The sequence below is a fragment of the Agelaius tricolor genome, unplaced genomic scaffold (genome assembly GCF_023055355.1).
Source record: "Agelaius tricolor isolate 1412-34295 unplaced genomic scaffold, bAgeTri1.0.p SCAF_9, whole genome shotgun sequence".
Classification (NCBI taxonomy): domain Eukaryota; kingdom Metazoa; phylum Chordata; class Aves; order Passeriformes; family Icteridae; genus Agelaius; species Agelaius tricolor.
Window position 1 is genome coordinate 42604724 of NW_027269269.1, and position 14322 is coordinate 42619045.

A 14322-nucleotide genomic window follows, 5' to 3' on the forward strand; every position below is an offset into this window, starting at 1 on the left:
ATTAAAGTGAGCACTTTCAACACTACTTGCAAGTTATTTTTTCCCAAAACGTAGTATTCCAGAATCGAAAGTTAATGCAAATCTGCACAAAATGCATTGAAAGCTTAGTTTTTAATACAGATTAAAAAAAAAAAAGGCTGATTGCATTCATCTCCCTTTTAACTATAGAAAGAAAACAAGAATAATGTGAAATAAAGACATGGCATCTTGAGCTAATTTCAGATTGCACTAGCTACCTCTTCAGGCACTGCCAACACCAGCTTTGCTTCAAATGTAGTCTGCAGACTACTTTTTACAATTACGTCTTCAAACTGTTTGAGCACATTTCCACTAGAAACAGACCAAAAAAGGCAGGTTATATCTACATTCTATTTGAGTCCTTCAGTAAAGGGACACCTACAAATGCGAGTCACTGAAACAAAAGAGCATTTTCCATCAAGGTCACAGGATTTTCACACAGACCTTGCCAATTGCTACAAACCAAGGCCCTAATCCCTCAAATTTTAACACAGTCTCAATTTCACTCTTGTGCATTCCATTGAAGTGAGTAATGCTTTCTGAAGTGGGAAGTAGATGCATAAATATTTACAGGATTGTTGACTAACTCCACAGAGGAATACTTGTTAGATAAGGAAAGAAGAAAACAAGCACCCTTGTAGTCACATCTAGGCACAGAAAGTGGTGACATATATCCTAGTAAACTCCTGAGAAACAGAGTGGCACAAGCAAGTTTCATAGAACCCCTAAAAGAACCACCAGACCTGTTCTCTGACAAGACAAATAATAGGCTTATGTTTGCCTGAAAAGGACAGGTATGGAATTTGAAAATAAGCACCAGAATTGAACAAATTTCATATGCAGAGGGATTGGCAGGGTCTCTCTGTCCACTAAACTCTGTGGAAGATACAGCAGAGTACACGGATTTCCTGACTTTGTACAAAGATGTTTCTTTATGTAAGATGAGCCAGATAAATTCCAACTGTTCCAATGAGAAATTAAATTCTTTATATATACTTTTTGGATAAGAAAGTAGCTCTGGAATCCTGAAAAACTTGAATGATTAATGTTTGTGATGTCTATACATGTACCTCTCAAGGGCAAATTTTTTGCATGGTTCATTATTAATGGAAATTGCACACCTAACTCACTGTACACCATGCAGAAAAGGTACTTTACAACTATCCTGATACAAAAAGTAGGAAAATATTTATTATCCTATTTTAAAATTATATTCAAAGTATCTCTGATAAGAAGCTAATAAATATGCAAAACAGCTGGAGAGAAAAATAAGCAAAGTGGAAAGAGGTTCTAGCAACAATTTATTCTTAACACAATAAGATGATGTCCAATATCTTAATGTAAATAAAAGCATTCTTTAAGGTTGTGTCTTCTTATACCTGCCCAAGACAGTATATTTTCTTTGTTTCTCCCTTAGTAATTATAGGAAGTTATATAATGCATATCATGTACTCAAAATTACTCTTATAGAAGAAAAAAAAAAGCCATCTTCTTTAAATGTTACTGAAACATGGGAGCCTTGACAGACAAAGAAGGGTGTAGAACCTCTTTTTTTTTATTAAGTCTCAGTGTGAAGGAGTCGCTTATATTTTAAACATGTTGACTCTTGGATTGGACAGGTTCCCCTTCAAAATGCTACTAAGTGATTTAAATGTTCAGTTTCTCAATAGCATTGCTGAAGTCCAAACCAAAACTTATCACTGCCTTACATATGAAAAAAAAAAAGTGAAAAAAACCCCCACAGAATCATGAAATATCTCAAGTAAGAAGAGACCTGTAGGATCATGACATCCAACTCTTTGTTCCTTACAGGACCCCCTAAAAGTAAATCATCAACTCATAAATCATAAAAAGAGTGTCATCCAGATGGGTTTTGAACTCTGACAGCTTCGTACTGTGATGGCTTCCCTGTGGAGCCTGTAGTAAAATGAATGTGAGGTAAGTGCCACGAGGTAAAAGAATGTGTCATTTAACTGACAGAAACTGCAATATCACAGAACATCTATCACAATATTAAGCAGAACATCAAACATATGGCCTGGGAAAAGAGGTGTTTTTTCAGAAATTAATAAAATATTGTTTACAATAAGAAATACGCACAAATATACCATGAAAAAAATCAGATAAATGATAGTAGAGGGCAGAAAAATATTCCCCAAAAACGAACACAGTAGCAGAAATAAAGACTCAAAGTGGGATACTCCAGGACCAACTAGAATGAAACCATGGTCATGATTTTCCTATGGAGGATGGGGTGGGGGAATGATGTGGAAAACTCCCTGTTGTATCAAAGTAGTGAGAAGAGGCAAAGCTAGAAGAGATTCCTTACAATTACTGCAAACCTACTGCCTGCCTGATTGCCAAGCTACTGCCAGACATTGAGCATCACTGCCCAGAGAGGGATTCTTAAAGCTACTAAAGATGATTCTGCTGGATGCTAATTAAGGAACCTCAGTGTCATCTTAACACTCTCCTATGAAGTTCCCAGCTCTGATAAGAGCAGGCTAAAGCCAGTGTTTTAGCAAAATCAGTGAGGAAAAGGGAAAGGTAAAATAACAAAGCTCTCATTAGGGTTTTGCTCAAGAAAATCAAGTAGAATTCAGTAAAAGGTATGGAAGTCATTGATCTGTTCTAAAACAGAACAAATCAGTAACCATGTCTTGTAATAAGCCAAGTTTCTGGATGGTCTCTGTATGTTACGCTGTGTTATATAAACAATTGAATCTTGAAAAATCCAAACAAGTCCTAGGCTGGCTTTATTTTCTTACTCTCTGGACACCCAAACACTGGAATTACTTAATTTCCCTTTTTAAGTGACTTCTGGTTATACAAAGCAAATGAGAAAGTTCAGTCATAAATTCCTCTAGTTTGGAACTCAGCACTACAAACCATCTTAACTTCCACGGAAGACAAAATAATTTCAAATTGCTTATTTTGACTAAACCCATGTAGTAACTTTTCATCAGCTTTTTTTTTTTTTTAACATCATTAAAATTCTGTTTGTGACAACTTCTATGAAAGTACTAAGCAGCATGAAATTAAACAGTAGCTGTAACACACATGCAAAACTTAATCTGCAAAAAGTTGAAGAACCTGATCTTTCCATCCCAATTTCTATCCCCAAAAGTAAGCATGGTTGCTGCCATCTTATTGCAAAGTTCCCATACCTTCTCGATGGTTTCTCATAAGCAGCTCCCTCCAGCACTGACTCCTTCATCTCCATAGCACAAGCCACAAACTCCAACTCCCTTCCCACCCAGCTAACCCACTCTTTTGTAGCACTCATCTTATTGGACACAGCTGTGGCCTGTTAAGGGCAGGGCTGTTCCTAATCTTTTGGGATTAGTACAGCTGCAACTCCTCAGGTGTGAGATTACTTTCTGCACAGTCTTTATTTTCTTTCATACTACCCCCCCCACACATGGTGGTTGAATGATGAAGTAATCTGGTTTGATATGGAAAAGGTAAACATTTCTCCCTATTTCTCTTGAGTATTCCAGAGTTGGGAAAGTAAGAAAAAAAATTGCTGAGAGTTTATTATTTTATCTAATTTTTCTCTCTACTACCCTTTGTCAGAACCCTGATTGAAATATGGTCTCTTTGTTACACGAATTTATTTTTTGGAACTAGAAGTTTTGGTTGACTGATAGACATTGTAAATGCCAGATTCTCTGCACAACCAGTCCCAGTGGTTATCTAGAGCCTCCATTCAGATTAACACAGGCTACATGCTGGATTTCTGGCTGTAAAAAAGTTTAACACATCAATATTTAAAACAGTCCACAGCCAGCCCACACCTGTAGCATTTTCCTTTTCTGACTGAATTTCCCATGTACATCTCCACCAACATTAGGACTTAAATGTATTTTAAACCCACACCCCAGTCCTGACCACTGCTTGGTCTTTAACTGGAGCAAAGGAAGGTGCAAGAATGAAAAGTAGCAGCAATTGCAGCACCCTCCTTTTCCTGGCTCTAGTTTCCCATTCCCCCACTGAATTCCAGTACCAGCCTGGTTGGTACAAAGGGCTTGAACTCCACCTAAGTGGGATGAGGATGAAGACTCCAAAAAAGCACCCACAGCTACAGAGATCAGCATTCCTTCTTTTTCCTGACACTTAGGCCCTGGGAGCTGTGCTCTTCTGCAAAATCTTTGTCTCAGCATCAGCCCCGGCCTCACCCCGAGCCCAGGGACACCTCTCAGAGCTGGTCCCAGCACGAGCCCATGTCTGCAAGTGCCACATCCACACAGTTGCTAAACCTCTTTCTGAACACTATTCTGTGAGTGAAAAAAAAAGTGTACTGAATTATGTACTGCAGCCATGGATGCATCACAGGTAATGCAGAAGAAATTTCTCTGCGGTAGGATAATTTCCAAACTGTACTTGAGTATTTTGTATAGCCCTTGTCCCTTTCACTAGAACTGAGAAATTGTGAAGGAAACCACTGGGATGCGGGGAATCAAAGCTATTTTTCACTCAAATAGGTAAGAAAATTTACATCTTACTTAGGAAAAAACCCTAAAAATCAGGAAAATAAAGTATCAGCTAGTGTAGTAGCAAACCAGATGAATTTTCTTTTAATAATCCTCTTTCTGCCATGTACCACTGCATGACAGTGGCTCTAATTCTTAGGCAATGCTTTGAAATGAGGAGCCCCTTCAAACTTGTAGAGCTCCTAAGTAAGAAACACTGCATACCTGGTTTAGAAATGCACAATTTGCCTCAGTTTATTATTCTTAGCTTTGGAAAGTAATATCAATACCAAAAGCAACAGGAACTTTTATCACTGAACACTAACAAGATAAGTTTCCTGACAAGGAATTTTTAGACTACAACATTATTGTGCATCATTTGTAGGGCTGGAATTCTAACACAACACATTCCTTCCACATGCTGAGATCCTCAGATGGGGAGCAGAGAAATTCTCAAGAAACATAAAAGAGCAACTTCATAGCAAAAAAGTAATTAAATACTCAGAACCAGATGGGAGAGAAGCTGGTAAATCGAAATGACAGCTTGATCATGGACAAATGTACACCAAAAGAAGAGAGCTTAGCAATTTCAGAGAAATTTCTGATTGTTTAAGCGTGAACCTCAATGAAATCGTGTGGAAGGTGGATGATACATCTGTGCATCGCTGACTATGTATTGCTAAGCCTTTTTCAAGAGGGACAGATAGCAAATGTCAGCTGCATTATACAACAGCCACATTCAGGACATGCTTTAACAACACTCTTCCATAACAAAAGGTCACAAAGACATCACTTCAAAAGGGAGGCCCTTCTTAAAGCATTGCAAAGAAAAATTGACTCTGTCAGTACAGCAGACAAACAATTGAGTTGCACAGTCCAGTGTGAAATAATGGTGCCTTATGCATCTAAGAATGCAAATGTTAAACATTTAAAACCAGAAGTACATTTCCATAGCAATTATTTCCTTCATAAAAAAAAAAAAAAAATTCAAAAGATCCCAGAACTAACTTATATAGACTGGAAGCATCACCAGGGACCACCAATTGCTCAGTTATGGACTATTATTACATCCTATCCAATAAATGTTTCTCACTATTTTTTGTTCATGAATTCAAATATCTCAAATGCACATTTCCATAGCAATTATTTCCTTCGTAAAAAAAATTTAAAAAAGATCCCAGAACTAACTTGTATAGACTGGAAGTACCACCAGGGACCACCAATTGCTCAGTTATGGACTCTTATTACATCCTATCCAGTAAATGTTTCTCACTATTTTTTGTTACTGAGTTCAAATATCTCAAACATAATTTTATTACTTTCATGCAAGGAAAGTTCATCAGGCTTAACTTCTCAGTATAAATCACATACTACACTGAGGTCAATATATTTCAAGAGAATGAGTTTACTTCATACCACTGTATGAGCACTTTCATGTCAAAATTCATGATTTCAGAAATCTGAAAAGTTGAAAGAAAAAGAGTTATATGTACATTACAAGGCTAGATTTTTTTCAAGACAAATTTGTATTTTCCACAACAAAAGGAAAAAGCATTCCACATCTTGACTTATTAAAATTATTCTAAAAATTGCAATCCAAGATGTTTTTCTATTGCTGGTGTAATGAGGTTTGTTTGGATTTTATAGAAAAGACTTATGGGCATATCAGCTGGTCCACTAAGTGGACACAAGTGCTTGGCAATACCTTGAGTATCTGAGAAAGAGAAATTAATATAAAAGCAGAGAGAGAATGTGTGCCCTAACAAGTAATTTGTAAATTTCTCAGTGGAATGGCACTCAAACCCTGCTGTGAGGACAGTCACAATTTCTGCAGCAATGAGAGAAAGAGAGAAGAGAGATATAGAAGGAGAAACAATTGCCACCTGAGCTACAGATCCCGTTGGATACAGTTTTCAGGAAATAAATGAGATTCCAAGCCAGAGGATCACAAAATTCCCAGTGTAACTGAAAGGGGGCTTTTCTCCATTCCTTGGTAAACTAAAGAAAAAATATTTTGCTTAAACTGCTCAGTGCCACAATATCAAAGCTTCCACCCCACAACAATCAGCCAGGGTCATCCCATTCCCTGTGGGAAAAAGCCAAGGTGAACACAAGCATCAAGTGATGTGTGTTTTTCTTATAAATATTCAGTACTTTCACTTCAGCTTTAAATTCTTCCTCTATTGAGCTATTATGGCCACACATCTATTATTTGCTTGCTCTAAGTGATATTTGTTAAAATTCTCTATATTAGTCTTAATACTCCTTGCCAGTTTGCAGGATTTTAATCAACTTTCTAAGACACTCTGCTTCTGGTGAAGTGAGTGATAGTTTTTTCCAAAGAGGGTCCCAAGCAGATCTTGGTCACAAGCTGGTTGTGCAAAAAAAAACCAACAGCTTTCCAGCTCATGATGACCCAAGAAGCACAGTGAGAAGAGGGAAAAAGCTTAGGCTAATTTCACTAGGTGAAGTAGCAAACTGTTTTCCTACTGAGTCTGACATGAATTTGAGCTGCTACTTGGAAAAATCCAGCATCTGATAGTTCTTGATTTTCCTATGTTGAAAATAAGGAGGCATTTAACTCATTTGCAAAGTCCCGTGGTCTGTGAAAAATAAGAAACCAAGGAAAAACATGTTTTGAAAAGAAATTAATTTAATACAAGTAACCTTCTGAAGGCAAAGTTCAACTCACAATGAAGAAAGAAAGTTTCCTACTAGGTCCCACAAAAATCTTTGCAAATCTAATGCTTTTTTTGTTCCCCCTTGAATTTCTAAAAAGCACCAAAACCCCATTATGCTTTCAATAATGAAATTTATACAATACAATTCATTTGAAGAAATCCCTGTAAGTAAGGATAGGGTTATGCCACCAAGCAAGAAAACACAATAAGAATGGCTCTGCAGAACAAAACCATTCATTTTGAAAATAAGCACATGGGTGCAGGGGGGTTCCTTAGACTAACTGTGGTTTTGTGTATTAAAAAACTCATGAGGTGGTGAAGTGTGTAAACTGTGTTCTCAAGCTTGCATTGTGATTTAGTTTCATAAAGAAGAAATCCAGCTTTTATAATTCCAAGTCCACTCTCTGAAGCTGCACAATAACTGTGGATGATCTGGAGGTTCACACAGGATCAAAAATAACACAAACCAAGGTAAGCACACCCTAATGTTTCTAGACAGTCAGAATTTAGAAAAAGGTCAGCATAGCTTTAAGTACATGAATGGTCTCAATAGTCTTAGAAGAGTTTGGCTAAGTTTATATCTATATGCTTTGTTAAAATACAGATTCAGTTGGTTAAAACGTTTTTTACATTGCAAGCCCATGTAGAATTTTAAGCTAAATTATATATTTTGAAATTCAGAAACACCCTGCCCTTTCTTAAAATTTATGTAGAATGTTCAGTTACCCAGCTATTATATTTCCCTTACAGTTCAGAAGTACTTTCAGGACAGAGGTCTTAACAAAAACAGGCATAGCAACATCCTCCTAACCTTCTCTCAAAATTGTTAATGGCACAAAACCTCAAAATATTTCAATTTCAAGACACTCAGGGAATAAGGGAGATAAGTTTCTTTTATTTCTCATTTTTTCATCATCTGTAGATTCATGAGGACTATCACAGTCATCAGGGAGTATAGCCAGGAGTATAATTCAGGAGTTTAATTCATCCTGTACAATTAGTTTCAAAATGGTAACATTCTGCTGGTGAATGTCTGTAGGTACAGCATTCAAGTCTCCAGCTTTGCTACACCAAAAAAAAAAAAAAGTGTTACTTTATACTACTGATCCATATAGCCAGACAATGAAACTGTGGAAACACTACAAAATGAAAATAAAGACTGAGAGTGAGCCATTTCATGGTCACATTTGGAAGTGCAAATTATGGTCTTTGAAGACAAACAAAACACTTTTATTGGCACAATTCAAAGTGTCAGACACTTGATTTCCATATGCTATGACACAATAAAAATTGTAAATCTTCAGCCTTACTCATGACTGTAACCAACAGTGAGTGACTAATGATAACACATTAACATCACAGTTTCAACTAAACTGACTTTATATGATAATTTATGTAGTTCAGATAAATGTGTTGGCTAAATGTAAATAAATTGTTTCATGGAATAAGTCAAAGACCTAATGCTTACTGGAACTTGCAAAGTTTCATCTGGGTCTCTTTTTTCCAGAATACTATCAAAATTGTAGTTTGTCAGAAGAACTTAGATATTTTTATCAAATTAGACTGTCTAACCTCTCAAAGAGGTGGTGGAGTCCAACAGTCACAGGCCAGAGAGGTCAAAGAGATTCCTTAAACAGCATGAACTGCAAAACCTCACTCAGCAAACATATCTCTATAATTCCTGGAGAAAATCAGGCCAAAATATACTAGTGAGCATAGCTCTCATAAGGTCAAACCCCTGGAAACTCCTTTGCCTTTCTAATTTTGTTACTGTCCCCAGTACAAAAGAATAGTGAATGATGTACTTATGATGTACTAATGCTGGATGTGATAACCTACACAGAAACTTAGATGAAAAGTTATGCTTTTTGCAAATATTCGGCTGTGAAGGCCAGGAAATTCCTGAACATACTTAAGCTAGGAGAGAAAACTAGACCTAGCAGCTACAGGAAAATATAAAATATAGACAGCTTAGCAGCTGGCCCAGATTGTTCTGGTGCTTTCGCTTACAGAATCCTTACAGTCATCTTGAAACAAAAGAGGTTTTGGTCTTGGCCTGTTCCTGTATTTTGTTAACATCCTCAGAGTATGCTTGCAAACAGGAGTCACAAAAGGAATGTCTCACATCAGCCCAGATTCTGATGAGTCATTTAGCAAATTTCATTCCCATTCACAATCCATCATCACTTGTGGAAATGCATGTGAAACTGTTATGAGAAACAAAGAGAATCCCTACCCCATCAGTTTAATCTTCATTAAATATCTGAAATAAAAATAATTATTTTTTTAAAAGTTTAAGCGTGTGTTTCATAATGTTATATTATTGTGTTAATGTTATAGTTTATAGATGATAATTAGTTTTGATGTGATGAAGCATTTTCATATACCAAGCTATACTTGGAGTATGAATACTGGAAAAATATCCAGTCTTACCTTCTATTTTCCACATATGAAGGATGCCTTAACAGAACATAAGAACTGAACATAAAGTTTCTTATTTTTCTTCTTCAACTTACCTTTTATATAGTAAACAGTTATTGTATACTGTTAAAGTGAAATATTGAAATTATTTAATTAACCTTTTTTGACCTCTGTAAAATGCAAAAGCTATAAATATGGAGCAAATCAAATTGAGTTCTGCTGTAGGCAAGAAACCAGCCTCCAGTGGATTGCCTGCTGCTCAGATAGCATTTGCTAATTTCAGTCTTTATACTTCCACAGGAAAAACTGAGGGTACACACGCAGTACAGTTGTGTTTAGTGATTTTCAATAGTTTGGTGTTATAAAAATTATTCTGATCTTAAAAAAGGAGACATAGCTTAATCCAATTAATTCAGCAGAGTTAAATCTCTGTTCTAAGTGAAAAGTTTCAGACAACTAAAATCCAGGAGAAGAATTTTTTAAATGACATTTTGTATGTGTGTCTACTTACCACTATTTCCATACACAGCCTCTGGCAAGGGATAATTTTCAGCTCATTCTAATCTTATCATCTGTCACTGGGAAAATCACTGACAATAGGCTACAACACAGTCCTGATATTAATAAAAAAACCTCAGGACCCATAATTTAGAGCCTTAAGAACAAAAAATCTTACTTTACATGTCATTATTTTAAAGTTAGTACCATCTTCTAACAAGTGAATTATTAATGGCAACTGAATGCACTTGCCAAAACCCAACTTTGTGATTATTAGAGAATTTAGATTTGCTTTAACAAGTGCAAGCACCTTGAAAACCTTTTTATGGTTTCTTCTGCTCCTCTGTCATAAATATGTTCCTTTCTAACTCTTGTATCTCACTGTTTTAGAAACTTGAATTTTGGAAGCTAATCCATTAAACCTTCTGTATTATAGTTTTTTATGGCTGCAACACACTTTTTAAAAATTCTTAATTCTGTTTTTCACCTAGGAGCAAACTCTGATTCCATTGTCCTTAATCACAATGGCAAGTGATATAATAAATCACTTTACTGCATTGTTATGTTTTCAAAGCATTAAAAACTATGCTGTGTTCACTTCTTAATATGCCATGTTCCTTAAATAACATATTAGCAGGTCTAGAACCACATTTCATAAAAAATAAATCTAGAAAACTTACAAACTTATGTATTCCATATATTTCTGTGATTCACGTGAATTTCAATGTGATCTTGAATAACAACATTCTGCTTTTAAAAAAATTTTTTTAAAAAAGGTTTATTTACATGTAAAATAATGCAGCAATTACAGTAACAAACACCTCTCACCTACTCTGAGACAACAGTTAACAGACTGAGAAGTTGTTGCATTTTGCATAATTCCTTCTGGTTTACTTCTTTCCCAATATATTTCCACTGTTTTCCTTCAAAGATGGGTGAAGTCAGTTCCATAGTTTGAGCCAGTAACAAGCTGCAATGTAAGTCATTATTTATCTTAGTAGTCATAATGTCTGTGTCCATTTGTGATTTATTGGATTAACACAAGAGATGCACACTCTTCAGGGTAAAAAAAAAACTAATCCTGGAACTTTCACTGACTTCATTCATGCTTCTGAGATATAACAGATTTTAAGCATTAGGCAAATATTTCAGAAGAGCAACTACATCAAAGCTAGTAAGCTAATTAAAAAAAAAAAAGTAAATACTTGAATCCTAATAAATGACCAATAGGTATACAAAGCCATATTAACATCACTAAAATTGAAAAATCAAAGGCTTAAGAAATGCCAGGATTCCGAATTGCCTATGCAACTTTAATTTGTCCTCGTTCTGCAGATACATTATAATGAAGTATTTAATTAAGATTAATGTCAAAGGTAACCACTAATTCCAAGTGGCCAATTTTCATTACACAGCTCTGCGTGTTCTTAGTCCAGTTCACACCGGCTTTAGGATGTCTGCAGTACTTCACATTTCTGCAGATAAGACTCTTTGGTATGAAGTTAGGAACTGAGAAAATGAGCATTAATATCAATTTATTAGCACTGTAAAAACATTTGGTCTGAGTGACTTACCTAACATCAGAGAGGAACTCTGAGGCATAGTGAAACATAATCCAATTCTCAAAGGCCTCATTTAGTTACTCAGAGACTGTCTTTTCCTCTTTTCTCAGACCTCTGCCATATTGAATACATATTTTCTGTTTTTTCTTCAGCTAATGAATTAGAGGTTCTATCTATCAGTGCCTTCCTTCTCCCCAAACCCATGAATCATCCCCAGAGCCTCTTCTTGGGCTGACTGAGCCCAAGGCTTTGTGTAACGTGGAGGAGGGGTAGAAGAGGACAACAGATGGACAAGGCATGGAAGAAAACAGACGGAAGAGCTGCCAGGCAGTTTTAGTTCATCTTATAAAAATGCAAAAGCAACATAAAGTTTGTATAACTAACAAGTTCATTTCTTTCGTTATGACCATCTCCTAACTGTAAAATCCTTACAGTAAATCTATGTATTTCCCTAAAATTTATGGAAGTGAACAAAGAAGAAAAAATGTTAGCACATTGATATCCATGCAGATCACCAGAGGGCATAGAGCCTTTAAATCTACTTGACATCTCTTCATTTGAGCTCATCAGTTAGGGAGTGGTATAGAAAATTGCAGTTTCCTAGAGGAGACAGTAACTTCAGAAATACTTGATCATGAATCTCAGATATTTACTGAAAGCAGATACATTATGGAAGTGAGACACAATGAGTTTCGGGCCCTACAAAACAATTTGGTTACCGACATTTCTTCCTTTTATTTAAAACCTGAAGTTTTGTTATTCTCCTTTTTTGTCTCATCTATCAGTAGCTACTTTTATCATTCCCCTTTCCATTCCTCTGGCTTCTCATCTCATGCTAAGTTGTACTATTTAAATCTTGATTTTTTTTTTTCTTTCTGTGCTTTGTGTCTTCTTTTTTCTGCTCTCACCTTTTTTACTGTTGCACTTTATTTTCTGGTTTTTCATCACCACACAGCTGCCTTTGTTACTTGTTTTCTGGTCTTGACTCATGCTCCCCCTCCCATAGCTCCTCAGTCAATTTTCTGGACTCAGGGATTCTAAGTTCCTCTTTGAAGCTTTACTCTGCCTTCAGATTTATCTTATCCTTCTTATTTCCTAGATAATCTGGTCCTAAATTCCTCACCTGGATGACACAAACTCCTTCCATTCTGGGGTCTCAACATGTTCTCATCACCTTGGTTGTCCTTACTAACAATTTATCTTCCCTCAGATTTCAACCTCAGTGTTATGCCAGCCTTTTCCATACATTCAGCCTATAATTTAAAGTCCTAATTTTACCCTGACCTTCCATCACACTTGTACTTTTCTAGAGCTAGTCTCCCAAAATAATTTGTCTGAACATACTTTACCTTCCTCCCTGGTGGATTTTTCCTCTGTTCCTTTTTTTTTTTTTTGTACCACATGACATCCTTTTGATTCTGCCCAGCGTCAGCAGATCAAAAGATGACACAAATCTCTGAAACCAAAGACCTGGATCTATTTCCAACTCCTTGGGAACTGTGGTCTCTCAGACTACATCTGCTGGGAATTAACAGGAGCAGGACTGCTTCCCAAGGAAAGGTGAGCCAGGAACACAGGGATGCTCAGCATCCACAGTCCATTCTCACAGTGCTGGAGCAAGGACAGACCCAGAGGTTTTAGCAGAGCCCAGCAAGGCTGTAAGGCAACATCAGAGTACAGGAGCAGGTCAGAGATCATACTGAGAAGGCCAAGGTTAGGATCAGTGCTCACAGCATCAAGAAAGTGATTGAAATCTGGCTCAAAGTCTTCCATAACCAAATAGGAGCAGGACTTGCTGGAGACATGCCCTGTCCAAACACAGCTCAGCTCAAACAGAGCTCCTGAGTGTGGGTGGAAAGCCCAGGTGAACGGGATCATTAGGGGTTATTAAAGCCCTCGGAATCCTGACTGAACAGAAGAGCAAAAACTGGAGCACACAATTTCTCATATTCCCTGGTTTCTTTGGTGTGCAAGCCAGGACACAGTAAAGCAGGTCTTCAATAAGGGTGATGGTGGCATCAGAGCTGGTTAGACACAGGTCAAACAGAGTCTGCTCTTCCTGCTCCTAATTGTGGTACCTAACACCACCCATCTGACAGAATTACAGTCTCATTCCCATTGCTGGAAAGAGCACTGGCAATCCAGTCTAGCTGTATTTCATTGCTAGATCATCTAATTCTTAGGAGACTGTTGAGCAGAGGCAGAATGCATAGAAATAATAAAGGCTATTATCTTTAAAGTCAGTTGTGTGCATTTTTTTATTTCCCTGAGGCTTATGCTGTGGGCCAATTTTTATAGAGACAGCAAAAGAAATGCTCTTTTCAGAAAGGTCCTCTGAATTCTTACATCCTGGTTTTAAAAAGCATAGATGTGCTTGAACAAATATTTTAGGAGTCTTTAGTATGGGCAAACTGATGTATTTGTTCAATTCTATGAGTCTCACTCTGGATCAGTTAAAATACTTTGGCTTGTATTTGAAAACATTTTCAATTTAGGATGCACTAGTATGAAAATCTTAGTCTCAAAAAAACCCAAATGTTGGATCTAAATATCTAGAGCCTCCTTTGTACTATCAGAACACGTGAGAAAGTCATTGTACTGGTGTCAATAATCGGAGCTGTTCTTGAGAAAGTAAAATGGATGGCATGATGTTCTACAGAAGGAACAACT